Source organism: Oryctolagus cuniculus, chromosome 10 (genome assembly GCF_964237555.1).
Source record: "Oryctolagus cuniculus chromosome 10, mOryCun1.1, whole genome shotgun sequence".
Taxonomy (NCBI): domain Eukaryota; kingdom Metazoa; phylum Chordata; class Mammalia; order Lagomorpha; family Leporidae; genus Oryctolagus; species Oryctolagus cuniculus.
This window is the reverse complement of record NC_091441.1, coordinates 7,514,066-7,538,593: the sequence shown is the minus strand read 5'-3', so window position 1 is coordinate 7,538,593 and position 24,528 is coordinate 7,514,066.

Genomic DNA, 24,528 nt, shown 5'->3' with positions numbered 1-24,528 from the left:
ACTGGCTTCTTTCACTTAGCATACAGTTTTCAAGGTTCATCTTTGTGGTAGCATATCAGCATTTCAGCCCTTCTTCTTGCTGGATACTATTCCTTTGTGAGAATATACCACAATTTTTTAAATCTTTGAATTAGTTTTGAAGTATGTAGTTTTATTCCCATCTGTACGTAATTTCAGTCAATGCCTACACATACTTGCTTTATATGCTATATCACAAATTACTAAAAATTTAGCAGTTTAACAAACGAGTTTACTATCATGTACTTTCCGTGAGTCAGGAGGCTGTGTATAGGTTAGCTGGGGCTGTGATTTCATTGGTGGTGTGGGGCCCTCCTTCAAGCTCACTGGCTGTTGGCAGAATCAGTTCCTTGAACTGGAATGAGTTCCCAGCTCCTGAGAACGCCCCACTGTCCCCATTCCCTGAGACACAGCCCATTCCACAGCATGGTGGCTTGAGTCTTCAAGAACAAGAGCACAGATCCTCAGGTTTCTAGAGTTCCTCTTGAATAAATCAAGCATAGCTATTATAGTAGCCTTCTGTTAGCTGAAAAATGAACTGATTTAAGTCCTGAATTTTCTCTGAGAAATTACTTCACTTTTACCAGGTATTTTCACCTAACCATTGGTGTGAAATTCACTCACCTAGAGTGAGTGCCTTATACAGTTGGCTAGGTAAGAGGTAGAAGCAAACTTTTTGTCCCAGCAATTCATGTCCCTCCTGGATGTAAAACACATATGCCCCCCATCCAACAATCTTCATTCCACCCACTGCTGCATCAGCTCAAAGTCCAAAATCTCATTGTATTAATCATGTAAACAGCTATGGTTGTGTTGCTTGGGGGTGATCCATGGAACTAAATGGACATGTTTGTCTCTAGCAATCTCAACATCTGAGGGTGAGACAGGCATGATTGTCTCTATGTAGGCTTGAGAGAATGAAAGTGGAGTCACTGGTCCATTACAATGGTTGGTCAAGTAGAATATATGCTAGACTTCTCTTGAATAGTGCTCAAAGCTCAGACATAATCCTCCATGATACCGACTGTGCCCTGTGGGCTCTTGACTTCAAGCTCTATGTCATCTTTCTCTGTAAGAGGTAGAGTACATTTGCCCCTGAGCTGTGTTTTCAGTCTGGTGCCTGCAAGTAGCACCTCAGAGTTCTGGTAGCCTCCTGTTTTGTACTCTGTCTCTAAGCACTCAGGATGTCAGTCTCTTTGGAAAACCTGTTTTCTAAATAACATTGTGGATTTCACTCCATTGTGCATATGCTACACCCCCAAATCTCTTTGATGTTGTGTCTCTGTTTCTGGAGCCTCCTCAGGTGACTGAGGAATGGTGTTTTTAAACATTGTGGGACAACTGTGGTTTGGTTGATGAGGTATTAAATGTCTTTGACTATCACTTGAGAGTCTACTAATTTTTGTCCATGATTTCTTATATATATTTAGTAAGTTATGATGACTAGCATCCAGAAGTATAACTATATGTAATCATATGCTTTGATATCCTTACAACTTTAGACAATGATTCACTTTTTTAAACACTTAATTATTTGAAAGTCAGATTTACAAGAGAGATGGGGGGAGAAAGAGAGAGAGAGAGAGCTTTCATCTGCTGGTTCACTCCCCAAATGGCTACAATGGCCAGGGCTGGGCCAGGCCAAAGCCAGGAAGCAGGGGATCCCTCCAGGTACTCCACATGGGTACAGGAGCCCACGTATTTGGGTTATCATCCATTGCTTTCCTAGGTACATTAGCAGAGAGCTGAATCAGAAGGGCAGGAGGTGGGATTCTAACTGGTGCCCATAGGGACGCTGGCACAGCAGATGGCAGCTTAACCGACTGTGTCACAGCTCCTGCCTCAGTGATTCACCTTTTTTTTAAAAAAGATTTTTATTTATTTTACTTGAAAGTCACAGTTACGCAGAGAGAGAAGGAGAGGCAGCGAGAGAGAGAGGTCCTCCATGCGCTGGTTTACTCCCTAATTGGCTGCAATGGCCGGAGCTGTGCTGATCCATAGCCAGGAGCCAGGAGCTTCCTCTGGGTGTCCCACATGAGTGCAGGGTCCCAAGGACCTGGGCCGTCTTCTGCTTTCCCAGGCCATAGCAGAGAGCTGGGTGGGACATGGAGCAGCCAGGACTCGAACCGGTGACCATATGGGATGCTGGCACTGCAGGCGACAGTTATACCCACTGTGCCACAGCCTGGCCCCAGTAATTCACTTTTAATTTATGGAAATTATGTTGCCTGCTGAAATTTACTACTTTGTTGTTAAAATGATTAATAAAAATTAAATGTCAAAGGTACCTCATTCATTTTCAAATTCCTAAAACCCAGTTTCTCACATAGCACATAACAGAAACTCAGAAAGTATAATATCCTCAAGGCACAGTGAAGAAACTAGATGGAGGGAGGGCCAGCCCAGAGCTGGGTCTGGGTTGACATGAAGTGTCCCGTGGAAAGACCTTGCAAGCTGGGACCACATGGCCCAGCTGTGGTCAGAGAGCATCAGACATGCGGGCTGTGCCACGTAGGGTGATCTGATGAAATTCATATATCTCCATCTCTCTTTTCCTTTGATAAATAAAAATGACATTCGTTCCTACCTCATGGGGCTTTCTTGGATCCAGTGAATGAACATGTGAAAACAGTTTGCCCATTGCACACAATAAGCATGGTGTGACTGGTGACAATTGCTATAGGCACTGTCCTGCCCTTCCCAGTAGGGAGGCAAACACTCCTGTCCTAACTTCTGGCTTTTACACACACAAAGGAAACAAAGAGTTGTGCATAGAGAAAAATTCCCTATTGCTGATTCTGTTTCTGGCCACCAGAAGCATATAAAGTATTTATTTGTTTAAGAAAACATACAGTAAATCTAGCTTTTTTTCTATTTAATCTTGGACTGAAGTGTTTGGAAAGACCACACAACATTTTGGAGTACTGGTCTTCAAGTTGGCAATGCAAGAAGTCTTTAGAGGAAGTGATTTTCAGACCCTGGACTTCCACGTGTTGTATTTGCTAAAGGTAATTTACCAGCAGTAGATCTGAGATACTCAGTAGTTCCCATCACTTTCTCCTCAATCAACCTGACTTAATCTTTACCCCACCCCATAGAAGAATATCCCATCTCTCTTCCCTTCCCAGTCCTGCATTTTCCTTGAAGGTAAAATCTTTCAGTCACCAGCAAGACACAATAGTTGGCTTTTGAGGGCAAGTTCTGTAAGCAAAGCAGTTCTTAGTAGGCCGGTGCCACGGCTCACTAGGCCAATCATCCGCCTGCGGTGCCAGCACCCCAGGTTCTAGTCCTGGTTGGAGTGCCAGATACTAGTCCCGGTTTCTCCTCTTCCAGTCCAGCTCTCTGCTGTGGCCTGGGAGGGCAGTGGAGGATGGCCTAAGTGCTTGGGTCCCTGCACCCGCATGGAAGACCAGGAGAAGCACCTGGCTCCTGGCTTCAGAGCGGCTCAGCGCCGGCTGTAGTGGCCATTAGGGGAGTAAACCAACAGAAGGAAGACCTTTCTCTCTGTCTCTCTCTCACTGTCTATAACTCTGTCTCTGTCTCTCTCATTGTCTAACTCTGCCTGGCCAAAAACAAAACAAAACAAAACGAACTTTATAGTGGCTGGTACTCATTTCCCAGGCAACAAATTCTGCGAAAGACTCAAATCTCCCTGTTTCTCAGTTCATATTCATTCATTCTCTCTCATTCATTTGTTCATCCATATTCTCTCTCTCTCTCTGTGTGTGTGTGTGTGTGTCTGTTTCCCTCGCCTCTTACCTCCCTCCATGCCCTCCCTCACTGCTTGCCACCCTCTTTCTCTACCAACTAAGTATCTAAGAACTACATAGTAAAATGGATGATAATTGAATAAGGCACTAAAATGTCTGTGTTTGTTTTCTCCATTCTTGTAGTTATGTTAAATTATATGACAAGGGAGAATTAAGGCCCTACATGGAAGTAAGACTGCCAGTCAGCTGACTTTAAAACAGGGGAGATTGTCCTGGATTATCAGGGCTCTAATCACAAGAATTCTCTAAAGAGGGAGGCAGAAGCAGGGTGTTGGTTAGAGATTTGAGGATTTTAGGCTTAGGCTTTGAGGATTGAAGAAGGGTTGTCAGCCAAAGTGGGGGCTGGAGAAGACAAGGAGACAGATGTCCCTCCTAGTCCCCAGCAGGTCAGGATACTAGCCCAGCTAGGATTATTTTAGACTTCAAATTTGCAAGTGAATAGAGTATTTTTACACAATTTTAAGCCATTAAATCTCTGGCAATTTGGCATAGTAGCAATAAGAAACAAATACAATATAACTGGAAATTAAATAAAGCACTGAAAATTTTTTGTCTTAATTGCCAATCAGACAAGTAAAATGTTTGGTGATAAGAAATTGCTTCATTTACTCATAAAAATCAAATCCAAAATAAAGAATTTGCATTTATAACATACCCAAAACTGTCTATCACGCCACAAAAATAGGTATTATTAGTACTTTTGTGTGTCTCATCCAGGAAGGTAAGTTGTTACATTTTAGCAGAGCCATTAGTTAATATACGTCCTTTTCAATTTAGCAAATTTAACTTTCCCTGGATGTATTCTCACACAAATATAGTACAAGTGATGTTTATTTAACATTTTTGAACTAAATATAAAAATTCAGAATTATCCAAAAGTGGAGTTAATATGTTGATTTTTCTAAATTCTAGAAGCATGTTCAACTCATATTAGTATATGATAAGGTTAAGCCAATTTTCACGAATTATATATTTTATGTTATTTTGTGAGAAAAAGTACACAACTGACTTGTTTCTCTGTGTATGTGCATATCTGTGTGTATACACACACACTTGCATGTTTTCCTCTTGTTTCTTTAGTATCTGTGTGTGTCTGAGTATATGCTCATGAAGACAGAGACAGGGAGGCGGAGATGAGTTTTTAATATGATAAAATGATTTTCTTTAATGTTTGCATTTTCCTTGTAGTGCAAAAAAGCATCATGTAAAGTTATTTCTCAGTGGAAGGCTGTGCATTTTGGAGTAGTCTAGGAAGGGTCTGCCAGAGCCAAAGGGAACCGTATTTCAAAGGGGAGCAGAGTGAAAGGTAAACGTGTCTCTAGGGAAATCTGACAGAGGACCTGGTCTCATGAGAAAACTTGGGAACTAGGAGTTTAGGAAAAACAAATGGGGCAACAGTGACAAAATACTCAGGGAAGAACAGTACTAAAATACCGGAAAATACAGTTGTACTTGTTGAGTGACAAGGGTAGTGGCTGGTATTTTATAAACAAAGTCTATGCAGTGGGTATGTCTCTCTGAATCCCAGCCAGAGGCAGAGATAGAGAGTGGATAGTCTCTCTCCAGCCTCCAGTCAAGCTCTCTCCACCTTTGCCCCCTCCTAATCAATTCTTCTTTCTAGGTGAAGTAACCACTGCTGCCCTTCCTCCATTAGTTTGTTTGCTTTTTAATTTGTTAAAATGCAACCATACTCTAGATTTTCCATTTATTTTCCTTTGCTCAATATTAAATTTGTGGTTCTTATACAATTTTGTATAATCTCTTTTTGAACATGATGGAGTGAATGTGAAGTCAGTGTAAAATATTAATATTTGTGTTCCACGAATATATCCGTACCAATACTTTCGTAAAATGATTAATTGTAAATCTCAATGAAGCAGAGTGATATGCAAAGAGTGAAAGAAAATACAAATATCCTATGATCCATTGCCAGTGCTTGATTATGGGACAATTATATTATTGAATCTCAGTTATTCAGTTTGCTTTTTTGCATTATATTTCAGCTAGACATGTTATATTCAGTATAAAACTTATTAATATTTTATAATTCTTCATTCTGTAGTTTAGTCACTTCATATCTAAATTAATCTTACTCAGTTTGCATTTTTCATCTATCCTATATGACTTGTAAATTAGGAAAGAAAGAAAATTTAGAGACTTACCTTCTGTTGAATTATAATAAGAAGTGGTTAAATAAAAAAAAAAACGACTACCACTGCAAAGGAAAGGGCCAATATTCTAGGAAATGCAGAAGTCCAGTAATGAGCTCCGGGAGAGAAAGAAATGCTCTTGGCACATGAGCAGCTTGCTTTGTTTTGTCTTAACTTTGCTTTGATCTCTTTCAGTCTTTTCCTTTCTAACTGGTATTTCAAAAATTCTTTAATCAATGAACGTTTAGTTTTTCACTTCCTGATGTCAAGTCCACTGCCAAGGGATAAGGATACTAATGAGACAAGACCCTGGGAAACATGGGGGATGTAGAAGACAATAAGCGAAGACCTCTCAGGCAATGTGGTAAAACTTGAAATTAATGATCTGAAGCTATTTTTGGCCCTACTTTTGACTTGATTACTTTTTAGCATTTTAAAAATGGTAAACCACTAAAATCTTCTGTTCAGAGAAATTCAATCTAAAATGGATCAAACACTTGCTAGGTGTTGGAGACTCTGTCTTAGATATTGGTGATACTTAGGTTATGAGAGGTGAATAGTGGTGAGAAAATGTTCACTTGTATCCCATCCCTCCACCTCCAATAAAGAGATGTTTGTCGTCTTCACTGATACTTATTTTGGTCACATGAGCTTCTTTGTCCAATTAAATGTGGGCAGAAATGGTATTGTGCCATTTCTAAGACTTGGTGGTCCTCTGAGTTTCCAGTCATGCATTTGGAAGCTTCTGCCTTCTGCCATGAGGACTGTCCTCCAGACAGGGGCAGAGGGGGCAGAGCTGCTCAGTCCACTGCACGCCCACTCCCTGACAACTGAGCCCGGGAATGGCTGCTGATGAGATTTTTGTGTTTGATCCTCATAGAGCTAACACAAAGAGTGACGTTGCCCCTGTCTGCAAGGAAAGAGAGTATGACAGGCAACTTGCATAAAATATGCTACATCTTACAGGAAAGACTTGCCCTGGGGAGAGGCAGATAGGAGCTTATAACTGAGCTGATTCCATAGGTCTGTGAGGAATCAGGCAGGGAAGATAATGCTTGTGACGGTATTTCTGGAAGACACTAGATTTGGATCCACAGACTAATGGGAGAAGTCCCCCCTTACCAATGCGAGTGAACTGATGGAATGAAAAGTGGAGAAAGGAAAACTTGCTGTCTCTTCTGGAGCTGGGACAGCCACCCTGCAGGCTCACACCATGACTCCGGATTCTCAAACCTTCAGTTTCATACTAAATTCCATCACCAGCCTTCCTGGTTCTTTAATTTGTACTTGGCAGACAGTGGTACCTCTCTGGCTCCATGATTATGTGATCATTTCCCAAAATATATCTCTTCTCAGGCATCTATCAATATCTGATTGGTTCTTTGGAAAATCTGAGGTGACAAAACCTCAAGTGATAGGGTTGTTGGTGTGGGTCATGGACTAGCAAGAGCAGAGACTGGGGGCGGGCAATGAGCAGGGAATGTTTTAGGCTACCCATCACCAATTGCCAGTGTCTCTTCCTCCTCATATTTCATAGAGAGCATTGAAAGAATACACAGTGTCATTTCACTCAGAATGCTATGTTACGGTTTTGAATCTTACAAACCATGAGGATGTCTAATGAAACTAATTGCATTTGAGATTTTAGGACTACTAGTGCAATTGTAGGAATGCTTATATATATAATACTTTAAAATATTAAAACTTTTAATTACATTGTACTGGTCTATAACTTGATCTGATCAATCTTTCAAGGCAACCAAATAAATAGTTGGTTTAGTTAAAAATGTTGTTTGAGTCCTGATTCCATTTACATTTATTGATAAGTAGTTTAGTATGAATGGTCACATAAAGGTACCTATAAGCATAATTTGTTAGAGATTTGATGTTATCCTACTGTTCTCTGTAAAGAAGTGCTACTGTTTTCATCAATAAAATTATAGCACTTACTCTAAAACTAGTAAGCTGAAATCCAAGAAAATGTCATGTACCTGTGTGTAATTTAAGCTTTCTAGACACAGATGTCCAACGCTTTCATCATATGCAATAAAAATGCAAATCTTTTCCTATTCCTTTTGCTGCTATTTAGCCTCTTACCAGCACCCATTCATGCATGTTCACAGGGACATATTTTAAGTAAATAAAACACAACAAAAGTTATTTTTTTTTTTTGACAGGCAGAGTGGACAGTGAGAGAGAGAGACAGAGAGAAAGGTCTTCCTTTGCCATTGGTTCACCCTCCAATGGCCGCCGTGGCCGGCGCACCGCGCTGATCCGATGGCAGGAGCCAGGTACTTCTCCTGGTCTCCCATGGGGTGCAGGGCCTAAGCACTTGGGACATCCTCCACTGCACTCCCTGGCCACAGCAGAGAGTTGGCCTGGAAGAGGGGCAACTGGGACAGAATCTGGCGCCCCAACCGGGACTAGAACCTGGTGTGCCAGCGCCACAAGGTGGAGGATTAGCCTACTGAGCTGCGGCGCCGGCAGGGGAGGATGGCCCAAGTGCTTGGGCCCTGCACCCCATGGGAAACCAGGATAAGCACCTGGCTCCTGCCATTGGATCAGCGTAGTACGCCAGCCATGGCGGCCACTGGAGGCTGAACCAACAGCAAAGGAATACCTTTCTCTCTGTCTCTCTCACTGTCCACTCTGCCTGTCAAAAAATAAAAAATAAATATAAAAAAAATGCCATGTGGGTTGTGTCCAATATTCCCCCATTCCTGGTAACCTATTCCAGATAAAAACCTTTCATCTTTAGCTACTTTAAATTGTTTTTGAAATGTAGCAATGACAATGAATAAAATATGCATAGAAGGCTTTCTTCAGCAACAACTTTATTACTTATTGTGGTTATGAATAAAATGGAAAAGCTAATTCACTATTTATGGCTGTGAGATCTTTCCCCCATTGTTTGAAGTGATATATATTTTTAATTATTAGACTGCTGAAATGATTCTGCAGTATTATGTAATTAGGCATAATATGAGGTTGTCAGGGCTGGCAGTTGTAATTCAGCAAATAGAGGCCTGAGGACCTTTCCCTCCATAGGAACTTTTAAACCATGAATAGATTCTGTAGCTATTAGTCAAAGAAAAGGAGTAATTTCTATATACACATGAGTGCAGGCAGATGTGTCAATTTTAATAAACTTTTATTATGAAATAATTTTAAACTTACAGAAGTCAAAAGAACAATATAGAGATTTTGCTAGTATCACTTACTTTACTGCTACATATGATGTTATTTTACATGGCCATAGTTTAATAGCACAGTATTTTCATGAATGTTTTCCAGTGTTTTTTTTTTTTTTTTTTTTTTTTTTTTTTTTTTTTTTATGGCCGAGGGTTCCATCCAAGATACCATATTTGCACAGATTTGTGACATACCTGCTAGTCTTCTCCAGTCTGTAACCATTCTTCAGGCTCTCTATCTTTCATGTCCTGGACACTCTTGATGTTAGTCATTTTGGAGGCCTTCCCACAGTCTGGGCTTGTCTGGTGTCTTCTCATCAGAATAGACTATTGCATTTTGATAGTAATTTCACAGAAATTGTGTTCTATATGTTCTTGAATTGGTGGTTTACCTAAGTGTGTGTTAGTGGGTTTACCTAAAGTCGAGTCACTAAGTTCCTTTTCTGCTTGTTAGATATCTTGCAGAATATACTGTGAGACTATGAAATCCTGTTTCTCTGTAAATTGTCATGAACTAATTTTAGAATCCATTGATAAGCCACCCTGGAACACTCATTTCTGTGGCTTCTGCCTATGTTGACTTTGTATTCCTTACTTTCTAATAAGTGGAATTCTTGTGTGACAAAGAGCTGCTACTACTTTTCCTTGTTTGTTCTACTCATTTGTTCAAAGCTTTGCTTATGTCAGTGTGGGCCTATGGATGTTTATCCATTCTCTAACTTAAAACTCAACAGGACATGTACTTGTTTCTTTTTCTTTCTTTTCTTTCTTTTTTTTTTTTTTTTTTTTTTTTTTTTGACAGGCAAGTGGATAGTGAGAGAGAGAGACAGAGACAAAGGTCTTCCTTTTGCCGTTGGTTCACCCTCCAATGGCCGCCACGGCTGGCGTGCTGTGGCCGGCGCACCCCACTGATCCAAAGGCAGGAGCCAGGTGCCTCTCCTGGTCTCCCATGGGGTGCAGGGCCCAAGCACTTGGGCCATCCTCCACTGCCTTCCCTGTCCACAGCAGAGAGCTGGCCTGGAAGAGGGGCAACCGGAAAAGAATCTGGCACCCCGACCGGGACTAGAACCTGGTGTGCCGGCGCCGCTAGGTGGAGGATTAGCCTAGTGAGCCGCGGCACCGGCCATGTACTTGTTTCTTAAATCATTCTATCTTTGGTTGTTAGGAACTTCTTCAGGTTGATTTCAGTGTTCTTTCAACAATCATTTTAATATAATCTGAGCGGGAATTTAAAGATAATGCATGTTTTCCAAGAATGTTTTGAAGTATTTGTTTATATCTTTAAAGGTCAAAGTCAATGTAACAATTTCGAATTTCCATTAAATTCCAGCCCGTGTCATGTAACAGTGTTATTTCCGTTCTTTTCCTTGTGTTGTGACTTGTGCCTGAAATGAGATTTGTCTCTTATATCTGCCTACTGAAATTTTACCTGTTCTTCGTGTTTCAATGGCAATGTTTAATTCACAAAAAATGTTTATTTTTCCTGTGATTCCTTTATAGTTGCCTCGTATTTCTCATGTGGTTTATTCTAGTCACATTTTAAACTACTTTATATGTCATCTGTTTAAAAGTTGAACTTGAATGTTAACTTCATTTGTGTTTAATATTTATGTGATGTATTTAGGACAATACTTAGAATATTGGAGAAGACATCTTCTGTTTTGTTCAGCTCACTGTGCTACCTAATACACACAGTTCCCAACCCAAATGTCCTGATCCTTCTTGAGTCTGATTTGTGGTAGGTAATGCCTGTCAAACACTTTCCCCAGTCCATGGTCCTATTTGAAAATAGCCCTGCAGCCTTTTGGCTCACTGAATGGCTTAGGTAATAAGTGTGTTGCTCAAATTGAGTCATTCCGAACACCTCGTTGAAATTTGTATTAGGGCACTGAGAGAATCAAGCATTATTTTTTCTGTGGAGATGTTGGGCTTGATGTGGTTATTTTCACTCCACCCACAGAGACGTGGGAAGATGTAGAAGGTGCTGGGTATATTATAATAATCATGAAGACACCATCTCTCTTGGTGTTCCAGACATGTAAGCCATACATTTAAGCTTTTGCTTAAACTCATTTGGATTGGTTGTCTGTCATGTAGAAGACTGATAGGAGAATTGATCCAATGATATAGTAGATTACAAGTGATAAGCAGTAAAAATACTGACATCCCAAGGTAAGCTAAAGCTCCCTCATTTTAGAAAGGAATCTGCCAGTTCTTGTTTTAGGCAGTAAACCTGAAAATTGAGCCATCTGCTGCTATATTTTGGGATTCAGAACATGAAGAGACTGCAGCCAGGAGCTTTAGTAACGAAAGTAGAAATATAGTCCAGAGGAGTGTATGAATGAAATCTAGAGTTATCCCTCGCAGTACAAGGAAGCAAACTAGCATCAGTGTTGGCTAGACTCTTTGAGAGAAGTTAAGTCCTTGGCAGAGGATTTTTTAAAGGGCCAAGTTTGTCCAGGACCAGTAATTCAGGAGTTCTGCAGTTCAAATGATCATTCTTCTGGTGAAACCACAAGAGCCAAATTCTGTCCCACAGCAAAACTAATTTTAGGAAAACAAGAGGAAGTGCAAAACAAAAGATGCAATGATTCAAGAAAGAAGACTTCCATAGTGACTGTGGTAATGTCCCACCCCAGTGCATCATCCTCAGGGAAGCTCAAGTGCGGGATGCTGCAGCTCATGTTCCCACTTCAGCCCGTTCTTTCCTGGTACTCTCTGAGGGGTCAGTGTTTACGTGGAAGCACTGATCCACTCAGGAACTGTGAAGATACAGCAGTGTTAATAACACGGACTGGAAACCTGGACCAAACGTGATTAGACAGGTTATCTTACCCTGCTTCTTACTAACATCCCCGATAGGTGCTATGATGACTTATTCAAAAATCACATCTTTATCCTTTCAGTCTTTATCCTCTTCTGCATGTTTCAATGTTGCTTTTTTATCTTCCTAATTTGTATTTCAAATTTAACTCATTTTTGCTTTGTTTCTAAAATGAAGTTTGTTATTGTACATAATCCACCTGAGGTTCTATTCTAAGAATTAAATTTTACAGTGTTTTATTTCTTTAAAATATTTATTTATTTATTTGAAAGGCAGATTGACATCAAGAGGGAAAGAGAGAAAGGGAGAGAGACTTCAAATGGTCTCATTGGCTGGGGCTGGGTAAGCAGGAGCCTGTGGCTCCATGCAGGTGTCCTATGTGGGTTGTGAGGGTCCAGGCATGTAAGCAGGTGAGCTGGATCCCAAGTGGAGCTGCCAACAGACCAGCTTTACAATATGGGAAACTGGCACCACATGGTCTCGTCTCAAACCTCTCAACCACACCACGAAACCCAGAATTCCGTTTTTTGTTCTAGTTTTATTTTCTGTGCTGTTTTTTGAGGACAGAGGCCATTTGTTCTACTCCTAATACATCATGCTTCCTCTTGAGAATCACTGAAAACTTACTGTTTTATAAAACACTGCTCTAAATACACTTTGTGTCTTCTGTAATATGTGTGATTGCATGATATGATACATACTCCAGGTTCCATGTGTATGTGTAGCTCCTTTCCAAAACCATCAGAGTGTAGAAATCGGGCATCTTGGATTACTGATTTGATGTGTATGTCTATTCTGTAGATTGTCATAGTCAGCACTGTAATTTGCTAGAACTAGATGGCATTTTCAGAGCTGAACAAGTCAAAGAAATATGTAATAGTTTCATGTTCTAGTAATCACTATGAATATTGAAATGATTATAAAAATCCATAATCAAGCATAGGGCTGAAATCCAAAGTCTATTTTTGAAGTTTCAGAAATTTTTTTTTCTAATAATCAAAGATAACTCCCATGTTTTTGTTCTCATTTTTAAACCTTACATGGTACAAAAAGTGAACTTGAAAAGTTAAAGGCACATTTAATATTATCATTAAATGTTTAGATTTTATGTTAACCCCACAGCCTCACAATAATGACAACATAATACATTGATAAATAATTTGTATGTTTTCATGCCTGCACTATCACTGCATAATTATACTTGCTTGATTTCAATAGTTCAATCAATTTTTTAAAGGCATTATAGTAAAAAATATAACACTCGTGTACTTCAAAAGGTTATTTCAAATAGATCATTTAAATTATAACTGATAATTATGAGACTCATACCTAAATATATCTTACATTAAAGTTGATATACTGTTAGTCAAATTACGCTGTATGGATACTCCCCCCAAAACACAGTTTATATAGATATAAATTGTTTTTTCCATTTTAAAGATAGTTCACATTGGTCTTTAACACTAGAACTCATACAAAAACCATTATATTAAGTAAATGATTTCATTTTTGGAGTTGATTTTAAATGTAAACTGATATATGCTATAATTATCAGCAGCCACAAAAATTAAGCAAAATCTAAAGAAGCACTGTTACACTGGATGGGCAGTTCCAAAAGTATTAGTCATTCCTCTCAAGAAGTAACAATCAAGAAATACACTTGTTTTTCCATATATATATATATATATTATATATTTTATAAATGTATAATATTTATATTTATATTTATTTTTATATTTATATATTTATATTTATATTTATATTTATGATATGTATATATTATATATAATATATGTTATACATAACGTATGTTATATAATATGCTATTATGCATGTGGAACAATATTGTTAATGTTATAATGTGATTTTCAGAATCAATCACCACTTTGGTTAAAAACAGTTTTAGGACCTTTTTTCCGTAGAGCTATGTTAAAGGAAAGTTTCCTTAAACTGTACAATTATTTAATGCAAGCATTGCTCTTCTAGAGCTGCTGTAACACAGCCCTACAAAAGAGTAGTTTACACAGCATGACTTTATTCTGTCACAGCTGAGGAATGCAGAAGTCAGGAGTCTACAAGACTGGTTCCTTCTGAGGCCTGAGAGAGGGTGTGCTGATGCCTCTCCCAGTTTCTCAGTGCTGTTGGCAGTCATTGACCTTGCGTGGGTTGTAAAGGTGCCAGTATAATCTCTGCCTTTATCTTCATGTAGTGTTCTCCACCACTATGTGTTCTGTGTCTAATTTTCCTTTTCCATAAGAACACCAGTTGTGCTAAGTTAGGGCACTTGTAATGATTTCATTTTGTCTTGGTTACTTCTCTAAAGGACCCATTTCATTATGCGCTACTTAGGGTTTCCAATGTATCTTTTTTAGGGGAACCTGTCCGTCCACTAATGGAGCTCTGCATAGTACCAAGGAATAAGCTAGAAAAAGGGAATGTTTTCAAAGAAAAGAAATGTAGCATGGGTGTTTGGCACAGTGGTCAAGACACCTCTTCAGGGTGTCAGAATGCCTAGGTTGCAGCTCCAACAGCACTCTGGTTCCACCTGCACGCTATTATGCACCCTGGAAGGCAGAAGTGATGGCTCTGGTACCTGAGTCTCTGCCACTCACATGACGGATCTGGATGGAGTTCCTGGCACCTGAATTTGGCCTGGCTTAGCCTTGGATCTTGCAGTCCTTTGGAGTGTGAACCAATGAATGGAAGACACTGGTTTTGTTCCCACCTCATTTTTCTGCCTTTCAAAGAAATAAAGATAAATATAACATTGAAGATGGAGAATGAGGAGGAGGAAGAAGAGAGGAAGAATGAGGGAGAAGGGTGGAGGAGGAGTAGGGGGAAGAGGAAGAAGAAAAGGAAGAGGAAGAAGAAGTGGGACAAGAAAAGGGGGAAGTAAGGACAAGAGTCTGGTTGTGCCTAATCACAACCAGGCACATCCGTCATAGCATTTGCCTCAGTGATCAGTTTGCTCAAAGAAGTCCATTTTTCATTTTCTCTTTCTTTTCCATCCATGTTCTTCTCTTATTTTTTGTTATATTACCCATATATCCATGCTAGAATATGGAATTGACATTGAAGAAAATGTTTCTCTTTGGATTTTCTTTCTACTGTGTGTTTACCCCAGTAAGTCTTTATAGTCATCTGTGCTGCTCCAATGCTAAAAATAAAACTGTATCTTACTTTTATTACTGTGTTTAAAAAAGTTTTTTTTAGTTTGCCCTGCACAATTTTTTTGTTCATTTTGGCCACATAAACCAATGTAATTTTGTTTTGAATTATTTCAGAAGACTCTAAATTATGGTTTAATATATTTTGGTTTTGATGATGGTAGTTATAAAACTCCAGTTATAAGTTTTGTCATGTATTCAATTCATTCATACCTTTAGCATTAAGGGTATACAATCAATCCATGTTTGAACTTGAAATACTTTATCATTTGCAGCACAATATGTATTTCTTCAAGTCAAAACATTTCAGTCCAACTAAGCCAGTGAAACCCATGTTGCACACAGCAATGCACTTGTCTCAAGCTATAATTAAAGTCCATTATTCAAGTATAGTCCATTTGTTCTAAATCATGTGCAGAAAAATATGTGTACATTTCAGAAAGAGATATTTCATGAAAAAATACAAATCTTCTAAATTTCATATTGCTATAATTCATCTAGCTTAATCATTTTATAGAATTTTAAAATATTAAAATTATACATAGGCAAATTTATTTTTTAAGTGGAGAGTTTCAATTTTTTTGAGAGCAAAGTTATAAAAAAGTTAATGACATGCTAATTAATTTCCCTGTTTAAATCAGATAAGAAAACATTCCTATTACCCTTCCCCTCTAACCAAAGTGTGCTTCTGTGGAATCATGTTAAAAGACCACTGGAAATTCCAACTTTGCTATTTTTCAGATATTAGCTTATTATAAAATTGAAAATTAATTTCTGTTGGTTGAGAAGGGAAAGGAACTCAAACAACAGCCTCATTGTCATTAACGGCCATTTGAAAATCAGAGAATTAGAACAGGTCATATACAACAATTTACTTGTGATGGTACTGAAAGTGCTAAATTGTACTAGATAATAAGTGGCTATAAAAACTGGAGATTATAAAAAAAGTGAAGACGTAGGCCATTTTACTGATAAAATATCCCAGCCACCCAATACAAACTTGGACTCCTCTGTTGGAGAATCACCGATTTTGATTGCAGCCACATCTGAGAGGAAGAACAATTCATGGGAATTACCTGGTAATCTTCAGCTGGTAGCCATCTTCAGCTGTCCATGTTGGAGGGGACATCAGTGTGGATGGGGGCAGAGTACAGGGTGAGTGCACTGGGAGTGGTGCGTGCCTGACTCTCACCTGGACATAGAATAGCCTCACAGAAGACTGTGATGGCCAGAAATGAACTACTGCAAATGATGTCTCTCCGAGCCAAGCACGCAGATGCCTTACTAAAGGAGTTCCTGATGGCTGGGTGCGCAGTACAGCCTTCCTTCTGAGGCAAAAGACCTATTTCTTTTTCAGTTGCCTGAAGTTCAGACTTGGGAAAAATGTCAGAGCCATTCCAAAAATGGAGGAAGATTCAATAGTGTAGGAATTGGTTGTTAAGTACAATCCTTTAGGTAGTAGGTAAAAGTGGAGTGAAAAAGGTTAAAATAATTATGGGGTTGCTATGAAAAGACATGCTGGCATGACATTACAAAGAAAATAAGAGAATGTACCCTGACTCACGTGGTTGCTTCATAAAAGATTTTGCCCAATCTGACTTCTTCCCAGCTTGGATGAGCAGAAATGCAGTAACACTGAACAAGGTGGTGGCAGGAAGGAATTAGTGGAGTGGTGAGGATCTGAAAGCACTGTTGCTGATTCACTGCTGTTAACAGCATCAGGACAATGAGGCATCTTCAAACTTGTGTGTATGACTTCATCCTTAGAAACAGACACATTTATTTTCCTATAAATTCCCTAGGAAATGCAAATAAAACAATCCATCCCTCCCTTAAATGTCCCAATTCGCACTGCAGTAGTCATGTTATTTCTGTGTAGATTATTGCATCTCATTGTGTAATATGCTCCTTATTTTAAAGTGTGTGACCATAGTAATATATATATATGATGTATACTCCTTAAAAATTATTCTAAGTCTGGCTGCCCAGCTAGCTATAGCTAGTATCGTAAATGTAGATTTTTTCCCAATTCAAGTAATAAATTTAAAACACTTTATTGCTAATACCGGGATATAGGTTAGTGATTTTAATTCTCATTTATAATATCTAATGTGCTTTTAATAATAATGTATCAGATAAAGTATAATGTGATAAAAGGTGACTAATCTGAATGATTGGTATCATTGCTGTTTATTTTCACTTAAATGATAATTCTTTAACCAAAATTATTAGAATTTTCCTGATTAGATTTTTTTAAATGTAACTTATGATGCATATTCCATTTCTAAACTCCAGATTCAGGAAGAAGGGAACAGAATCTATTATACAATTTTATTTTTATATTATTCTATTAAATTAGTGGCACATTTTGATTCTTATTTTAATCACACACATCCATGCTCATTTGAAAAGCTGATAATGTCAAGATTGTGGTCATTGACATGAATATTTGAAAATCTTCTATTATAGTTAGAGAAAAATATTTGTTCATTATATATATATATATATATATATATATTTACTGAATTCTTCATAAATAATCACACTACCCAATAAATAATTCAAAGGAAAGGAACGGATTGTGTCACTCATTCCCAATTGTTACTGCATTTAATTTCTCTCCCTACCACCAAACCACCCATCCTCGTCTTGGCTGGGCCTGCTAATAATTTGCCTTTGAGGCTGCAGTTTCTCAAGTGGTTGTCCTACTTCCAGACTTGGCTGTACTCTCATAACATCTATTCTACTCCATACATATCTGTGTTATCTGATGATGATTTATCAGTGGTTTTAATCTGTTAAGATTTCTGAGGCAAAATGCAAGTTTTCCTTTTAACTTTCATATGAAGACAATTTCTCCTTCATAATTTTATTTGTTGTATGTAATTTATTTTATAACTTAGAACATTAGTTTTGAATGAAATTAAATTTGATCTTTATAATCATTTGAATTTTGGGATTTAATATCATTTTATGACCTCTTTTGAGATTTCATTTCCCTACAGATGTTTTTCTCCATGTCTCTTAGCTCCATTTAAAATAGCTTACATGGAACTATGCTTATATTAGTCCTCTTTAATTAAAATATTTTATTTTCTTCCTCTAAACGCAGCTCCCTAAAACTCATAAAGCTGCCTAAAATCCTTTCTGAAACGTATTCTTTAAAAATTGAACATTTCTAATGAAAAACATTTCTACCAATTTCCACTATTAAAAATGATCCTCACAGAAGTTGCAGCGCCAATTATATGACGATTTATTTGACCAATATGTGGTTCTGCTTTACCTGTACTCTGGAAAGGGAGGATATAGAAAACCTCATTTTGAAAGTCTTGCATTGGATTGGCATCGGAAAGTTCATCCAGTTCAACTCTAAAGCATCCATTATTTGAAGAAAATCCTTTAAAAGATATGAGAACTGGGCAGCTTTTTGCTGCTTGATAGAAAGGTTATTACTGATGCCATTTTTTTTTCTTCTGGGGAATATAATGTAATGATATGAGTATGTACCAAAATACAAAAGGAAAGGAGGTGGCCTGAAAGAACAACCTGCATGCGTTTGTTCTATGGTAGTTTTTCCCCTGGATTATTTGAGGAGACTGGGCGGTGCATGTGTGTCTGTGTAATGGTTCATTAACTTAAAATAAATGATTCTGCTCAATTCTAATACGTTGCTCACTTAAAATTTCCTGTCCAGTCTGGCTTTGCGGAGAGTTCTAGTCTGTTAAATTCTTTTGAGTCCTGGCCCTTGTGTTTCATTTACAGGAACTTGTCACGTCTGTGTATTCAGACCTGAGAGGCTCTGTGGCTCTGGAATTTTGTTGGAAACCCTGGAGCCACTTTGCAGGAAAGGAGTTACAAGAGGAGAGGATAAGCTGGTGAAAGTACAGCTCCATTACACCTTAACCTGAATGTGAATGAAACCCCACGTCTATCTTACTTTTTGTCCAAAAGATTTTCTTTGGAAGTAATATTCTGCCTTTAATGAAAGTGTCCAGACAGGTAGAATACTCGGATTATGCAGACCTCAGGAGGTCCAAGCTCTGATTGTGTTGGGAGGGAACAAGAGAGGCTTTGGGGCTGGAGTTGGAATCCTGACCTGAGCGGTGCTCCAGTCTGGAGCCAGAGTCAGGGCTTGCACGCAGAGCGGGGTGAGAACTCCTGTGCCTCCCCTCCTCCCTCCCTCTCCTGAGTGCAGCTGGTACCGGGAGGAGCCTGGAGAAGGGGTTGGAGATGTGTGAATCTCAGTTACCACAAGCACAGCATGGAGACCCAGGCACTTAGGAGGTGAGCGTGAAGGCCCATACAATATCTTTTTCAAACATATAACATGTCCTCTGACCAGAGTTTTTGAAAGTTTTAGATTTAGGATATCACTTCTAAATGGGAGAGCAGAGGTTAATTCAGACACTTTCAAACATTGGTATATCAAAGAAAACGAATATAGATTTAAAATTCTGAATATTTTCAGGTTCTTCCATTTCAGTATTTTGGATTTTTCTGGTGTTTCCTAGTTTGGTTCCTGATTTTTTTTTCCCTACTGGAAATGCAAGGAGGGCAGAAAGAGTGGAAACCACAAAACATGCTTACTTAATGTTTATTAATTATTTGGGTCCTATAATAATAAAGAATTTTTGCTACTCTCAAGAAAATGGACTATTTAACATAATACTAGGCAAGTTAAAATCAAAGCATATAAACATTTTGTCTTTAACACCCATTCCTTTGAAATGCCTGCTGTAGAGGATGAGATGGGATTGTGCAATATTAGAAAAGATCTCAGATAAATAAGGTCCTAAACATTGCCTAGAATATCAGTGTTTTTGGAGAGGTTGTCATCTGTGTGCAGGTGTACAGTAACAGTGATCCATGTGGCTACTCAGGCACTGGTTGTGGAGGTGTTTGTCTTAACCTTGCAAGCAGAGGGTCTCATGCATCCAGGTAGCCAGATTCTCCCCAGGAAAAAGTCAAGAAGGACTGAGGTGAGGGTGCTGGGTTGCTTCACTCAGACCCTTTAAATTCATGAGCAAAACAAATCAATGTCACATGCTAAGGAGTCAGAGCCAGAGAAAAGCTGCTACTAGTTATCTTGTGGAAGATCCCACACATGGAGGGAATCGGGAATTTAGAGTATGCATTCTTCTCCTTTGGTTCACGGTTTAAATATTTGATCAATAGAAATTTAACATAACAGCCATTGTTTCCTCACAAAACATCACTTTTATCAGTGAGACTAGTCTTGTATTTTCCCTTGGGTATGTAAAATTATCGTATCTTAGAGAAAAAGGCAAAATACATGCTTTTTTTTAAAAAAAAAGATTTATTTATGTGAATGTCAGAGTTACAGAGAGAGGAGAGGCCGAAAGAGAGGTCCTCCATCTGATGGTTCACTCCCCAGTCGGCTGCAACAGCTGGAGCTGTGCTGATGCGAAGCCAAGAGCTTCTTTCGGGTCTCCCACATGGGTGCAGGGGCCCAAGGACTTGGGCCTCTTCCACTGCTTTCCCAGGCCACAGCAGAGCTGGATCAGAAATGGAGCAGCCAGGACTCGAATCTGCGACCATATGGGATGCTGGCCCTTCAGACAAGGGCGTCAATCCACTGTGCCACAGCGCCGGCCCCAGCAAAATACATTTTTAAAAATATTCATTTATTTAGTTGAAAAGATTTATTTAAAAATTTATTTGTTCTATCTATCTATCTATCTATCTATCTATCTATGTATCTGTCTATCTATTTATTTAAGAGTTACAGACAGAGAGACCGACATCTCTTCAGGTGGTTGTAATAGCTAGGGTTGTGCCAGGCCGAATCCAGGAGCCAAGAGCTTCATCCAGGTCTCTTATGAGATTGGCTGGGGCCCAAACACTTGGGCCATTTTCTGCTGCTTTTCCCAGGCCATTATCAGGGATCTGGATCAAAAGTGGAGCAGCTGGGACTTGAACTTTTTTTCTATGTATGATGCCTGCATTGCAGGTGGAGGCTTTACCCAGTGTGCCACAATACCAGGCCCCCAAAATTTCTTTTCTGCAGTACAAAGAATAACATTTTCAGTACAAGTTTGTTTTTAAAATGTGAACATGTATTTTCTTTTTAAAATAAAAGCTTAATGTTATCCTTTGAATATATGGGTCTATCCAGAATGTACTGCTGAATTAGCAAGATAACTAGTAGGTACACTTGTATTTTAGGAACCTTCATATTCTCCATATGGCTGTACCACTTCACATTTCAGTTGACAGTGTAGTTGTGTTCTCTCTTCTTCACATCCTTGATGCCATTTTTGTCTTTCTGCTAATAGTCACTCATTAATTTTTTTGGTTTATTTTTATTTTATTTGAAAGGCAGTGACACACTGAGAGGCTTAGATCTTCCATCTGCTGATTTTTGTGCTCCAAATGCTCAGAACAACCAGGGCTGGAATAGTCTGAACAATGTGGCAAGTACCCAAGTACTTGAGCCATCACCTGCTGCCTCCCACAGTGTACATCAGCCAGAAGCTGAGTCAGAAATGGAGTGCTCAGGACTTGAACTACTGTGATATGTGATGTAGGCGTCCCAAGAGGTGATTTAACTGCTGTACCAAATGCCCACCCCGGTAATAGTCATTCTAATTGGAGTGAGATGATATCTCATTAAAGCCTTGATTTTCATTTCCTGATGGCTAATGATATTTACCATTTTTACATATATTTGGTTGCCATGTGTCAAACTTCTTTGAGACATGTCTATTCAGAAAATTTGCCCATTTATAATTTGGATTATTGAGGTTTTAGCTGTTTTTGAATTTTTTGAGTTCCTTATATAATCTGTATATTAATCCTTTGCATAGTTTATAAAAATATTGCCTCATTTGGTAGGTTGCTTCCCCAGTCTGTTTTCATTGTTCTTTGGATCTGTTTTTACTTATGTGCCATGCCGTTTTATTTGCTGTAGTTCTGTAGTGTGTCTTGGAACCAGGTATTGTGCTATCTCCTGCTGTGTTCCTTAGTTTAACTTTGCTGTTGCTATTTGGGGTCTTTTGTCTTGTGAATTTTAAGATTGTTTTTCTAGTTCTCTGAGCAATGTCATTGGTATTTTAATGGAAAATGTGTTGCATTTATCATTCACTTTGGGTATCATGGATATTTGAATAATATTAATTACTCTTATCTATATGAGATAAATCTTTCCATTTTTGTGTTATTTTTTGTTGACTTTGTACTCTATAACATTAATGAATATGTTTATCAGTTATTATAGTCTTTTGGTGGAGCTTTTGGGTTTTTCTATGTATAGGATTCTATCATCTGCAAACAAGCGTAATATGACTTCCTCTTTTCCTAATTGTATGTCTTTTATTTCTTTCTCTTGCTGAATTACTTTGACTAATACTTTGAATACTATATTGAAAAGATTGGAGGGAGAAGAGATATTTTTATTGATTCAGTATGTTGTTAACTGTGAGTTTGGCATAGATAACTGTTTTATGTTCAGGTGCATTTGTTATATACCAAGTTTATTCAAAGTTTTTATCATTAAGGAATGGAATAGAATTAATTCTCAAATTATTCATATTACTATGTTTAATCATAAAATATAACATACCTACACAGAAAAGAAATATCATATACATAAAAATACAAAAATCACAGAAATCTGAGTCAGAGGTAGATAAGATGTGGCTTATGGTTTTTCAGATAACTTAGGGGTAATCTTAATATTATCACTTTTTATAAATTCATAGTGGAGAATACATGATTACTGTGTTGAAAAGCTAATGATACCTGATTTAATCTTTTCCATATTCCTGACTGAAAACTGTTGACAATAAATAAGAAACTGGAATTCCTCAAATTTTATTGGGCTGAAAAAGTGATGTGTTCTTGGATTAATGTGACATAATGGTACACAGGATGCATTTGAAATAAATTACCAGGTGCTAGATAAATAGTTACCAATAATTTGATTTATGAGGCTGAATGATCGATATCATTTATTAAAGGATGAAACTAAAGAAGCAACATATAAGGTGAAGTCATTGTTGAATAAATACCCAGTTTCTGAAATGATATTGTTGACTACAAAAATTCATATACTCTGATAATTTTCAGAGTTAAAAATGGGTAAAATGCATTTTATCTAAAACATCATGTTTATGATTTTAAACAACTGTAGTTAACATTTAATTATTTATGATTTACCATAGTTTGGTAAAGTAGTAGAGTTACTATTTCTATATTCATTTTAAAAGAGTTTATTTATAGAATTTTACCAGCAAAAAAAAAAAAAAAAGCAGTCTATTAAGTTAAGCCCACAGTGATCTGAAAACATCTGCCATTAATGGTAACTTGATTACTGTTTTTAATCAAAGATCCCCAACCAGCATCATCAAGAGAAATACTGACTATAATCTTGTCACTGTTTTCTTTATGGTATGCATTAAAAACCAGTGAGACAGCAACTCATATAAAATAATTTGAAACATTTCTCTGAATTGTCCTAGAAATATCACAACTCTCATTCTCATTGGTTTGTTCTTTAATTTGCAAATTATTCATAGATTCTATGTGATGGTGTGCAGGCTTACTTTGCAAGTTAGCCATTAATGATTACTCTTAATTCTGCTTACTTTTTCATCCTTTGTAGCACTTAATAATTAGTATGTCTCATCATATTGTATCCTGGCATTTCACTGCCTTATGTCGTGATTTTTGAAAAGTATAACTCCTCACATTTATTTTACTCTTTTTTCATTAAATTATTCAAGTCTTATGTAAGGATTACATTAAATATTTATGTATAATATTAATTATTAATTTGTATTAAGGAAAACCTACTTAATATTTCCTTTCTCATGCCTGAACTATTGGTTTTTCTCCTGCACAGTTCTTCCCAGTGTACCTTTCTCACTTGGGCATGGCATTCACCATGATGACGCTGACTAATGTTATTGTGCCTTAACTCTTTGTCAAACCTGCCCTCAAAACTTCAGAGCTATATTTAAATTTTCCAAGCTGCTACTCCACCCTCATCTCTTACAGAGGCAGAAAACTCAGCATATTCACGAAGCATCATCTCCCTATCTGTTCAAGCATGCGCCATCTGCATTATTCTTGACTATGATTTGTGTCACTTGATGGTCACATGTTCCTCTACAATGGCACATGAATAAGTGAGAGACCATTTTCTCTTTATGAATAGATAGAGGCATAGACAATAACTGGCTGTGGCCAGAGGACACCTCTGCAGGTTATGCTTCCGTGATGATTATAGCTCAGGTACATCAATTACTGCAGGACTAAATACTCCTCCTTTCAGAGTAGCTAGGGGTCAGTCTCCACCAGTGGCAGACCAGTAAGGAGGGAAAAAGTCACCCTGTGGCAGACAAGTAAGGGAAGAAAAAGTCACCCTGGCATGGAGTCACTTGC